Raw genomic sequence first — 3,065 nt, 5'->3', positions numbered from 1 at the left:
TATATATATTATATATTATATTACACACTCATATACACACATATATTATATATATACTGGAGCAGGTACAATGATTTTGCTTCTCATTCGTGCAAAGGAATAGAGTTCAATTTCAACACAGTGACGATAGTTTAAGGAGTATCTGATTTATTTGTTTCTTTCTTTCCGTCGATCTGCAGCCCACACAGCCCGACCAGGCTAGATCAGACTGGAAGGAAGCACCTCGCGTCACGATCGAGCAAAATTGCTTCGATAGAAATGTTAAACATTTACGATGATAAATCATATTTTAAACAATACAAAAAGAGGCAACAAACATTGCTTTTCGAACACTACAGTGCATTTTCCCCCACAAATCAAAATATTTCATAATTTGTAAAAGGAAGAGGCCAGAAAAAAAATTATTGCTAAACAAATTTAGACGAACTACAACAATTTTTAATAAGCAGATATAGCTTAGGCGCTTGTTATATTTCCCTGGAGTAAAGAAACAGTCTAGTGTTTTTGAACTACGAGCAAAGATAAGAACAATCTCAAATTGAATAAAAAGGCGTAAAAGAAGCAGCCATGAAGAATTACAATTAGCCGTCTAGCAGAATAAAACATTCTCTATTGAGGAAAAATGTGTTCATTTTAAGCATTTCAGTTGTGGGATCCGATCCCATAGCCTCTGTTTAAGACAAGGTATCTCAGGAAATATTGGCAAAGAATGAACAAACTAAGATTGAAAAAAGAAGGAAAATACAGCATTATTATCAGCTTAACTCACTGTTACACTTGGTTCCGCAGTGGTTCTCTCTGTCTTGTTCTTTCAATAAGAAAAAAAACCCAACTCGTCCTCACAATACAGAACTCAGTCTCCCCAACTCAGTTTCCAACAGAGATAACTTTGCGCTAAGGAAAATCACTGCTGAGGAAAACTTCTAAAGTTGGAGAGTGTAACTCCGGGACCTCCTCACTCTTGTAGCGCCGGCATCGATCAATGACAGTGGCCTCCCCTTACCACGCACGAGCGCCATTTTCCCAGCGAGATCAATGAGCTGCGTTCTGGCGCTTTGCTGGCGTTCTGGGCTTCCCCATGGTCTGGCATGGGACTTGTGTGTGTGTGGCCGGGGGGGGGGGTGAAGATGGAGTAAGGAAGAGGGTGGAAAGAGGTGGAAAGAGGTTGGGGGGGAGGGTGGGAGATGGGGAAGAGGATGGGTAAAAGTGGTGACAAAAAGAGTCATCAATTTCCTCCCTGGTTCCCCGGCCCTGCCCCCCTACACGCCGTCAGCTTCTTCTATTTGAAGCTCCCTCTACTCCTACATACTCCAGTCTCTTTCATTTCCGATACGTGATTTATTTTATTTTATCCTTTTCCATTTTTCTAACTTTTGTTCCCACTTTTCTGCACATTTTTATCGTTTTTTGTGTCAGCGCATGTCCGCACAGAGTATTATATTTGATCACGTAGCTGGAAACTATGCAATTATTTCAAAGCCACAGAGACGAAAACTCATTTTGTGAGTTCTATAAATAGATCTCCAAATTGTTTACATGAGTATGTTTTAATCTGTCACACAGAAAGTTATTCTATTTCCGCACTCTATTTCGTTTGTTTTTTTTAAGAAATAAAATTCGACAACGTCAGAGTGTCAGACATTTGCTAAGTTCGATACGAGACGTCGTACCTCGCACGTGCATCAATTGATGCATTCTATATTGCGTCCTTGCCCATCCCCTCCCCAACTTCCCAGTAAAGTGCGTGTATTTAAAGGTATGTGTGTACGCCCACACAGAGAGCAAAACACGTAAATGTATACGTAATATACATTGTCATAATATGGAGAGGGGGTGAGTCTGTGTTATATGTTTGTACGTGTACGTGTTTGAACGGGCATGCGTGTGTATGTAAGTATAATATGTGTGTGTGTGTTTGTGCGTGTGTGTGTGGGTGTATGTCTGTGTGTGTGTGTGTGTGTGTTTGTTTTTGTATGTGTTTGTTTCTTTATTTGTCTGTGGTTATGGCTGTAAAAAGTATAGTAAAAGAAAATATTAAATAAGTTAGAAAAAAAGTCAGTCAACTTCATATCGACAAGTAGGACATTACTTTACTATCGAGTCTTGCAGGATACGACGAATTTCCAGAACATTGTTGCCAAAAATTGCGAAATAAATAAATTATCATCATTATCATAATTGGTTAGGTAAATTTATGTAAATGTCTAAAAAGGAAGACATTTTCCAGCAGGAAGCAGAAAGGAGTGACAACTGAAGAAAGACTTGTTGCCAGAGTGTCTCAGCGTTAGAACACAAGACAAAGTGTTAATCGAAACTGAATGATGTTGACATACAGGGTGAAGAACTAGGCCAAAGAATTCTTCTCAGTTGTGTTTATATGCTACAGAATGAAATGGTTGCCTATACCTCTCTACCCATAGGTGTGTCTTTCATATAATTATTCATGGGAACATCAATTTTATGAGGAAACAATCATTTAAATAGGATAGGAGCACTGATGTAACGTTAATCGCCGACGTACCATTGCCTTGTGAAGTGGAAAACCTTATTTAAAAAAACTTTTCAAAACATCTTAGTTATGTAAAAGACTATGCCTTCAAGTTCAAGAGTTCAAAACATGGTCTTCAGGACGTCTGTCACAAGTTTCAAGCGTAACCAAATTCTTATGAGCTGGTTTGGTCTAATGGATTTTGCTATTTAGTCTCTGATTAACTTTTCAAATACAGGCTCATTTATTTATCTGTATTTAAAAGTTTAGTGCATTTTGAAACATAGCATTTAAAACGGACGGAAACTGCTTAAATAACGGCTTGGGAAGCTCGAGGACTAATTGAGCTGAAATCCCAGAATCAGATCCCTGTAGTCAGAACAGACAGAAAGACATTTTTATAAGGCATAAGGAAAAAATGGGTTTTCTAAATAGTTGTTGTTGTTGTTTATTTGTTTTGTTTGTTTTTGCTTGTTTGATTTTTTTTTAGGGAAGATATATATCATCCATGTGTCCGGTAAGCGAAGCGCGTGTGTCAATGATGTTATGACATATTTATATCTACATGAATATATAT

The 3,065-nt window shown here is 38.0% G+C and overlaps 1 protein-coding gene across 1 annotated transcript in view; it reads right to left on the bottom strand.

Annotated features, from left to right (window-relative positions):
• LOC101859391 (high-affinity choline transporter 1) overlaps positions 1 to 1,056 on the bottom strand; it is a 51,511-nt gene extending 50,455 nt beyond the window's left edge. Inside the window, exon 1 of the mRNA XM_005094147.2 lies at positions 770 to 1,056. The gene's annotated coding sequence lies outside the window, so the exon portion shown is untranslated. The remainder of the gene's footprint in view (positions 1 to 769) is intronic.
• Between the last annotated feature and the right edge of the window lie 2,009 nt (positions 1,057 to 3,065).

This window comes from Aplysia californica, unplaced genomic scaffold (genome assembly GCF_000002075.1).
Source record: "Aplysia californica isolate F4 #8 unplaced genomic scaffold, AplCal3.0 scaffold00076, whole genome shotgun sequence".
NCBI classification, from domain to species: Eukaryota; Metazoa; Mollusca; class Gastropoda; order Aplysiida; family Aplysiidae; genus Aplysia; species Aplysia californica.
The sequence above is the reverse complement of the archived record's forward strand: the minus strand, read 5'-3'. Positions and strand labels throughout refer to the sequence as shown.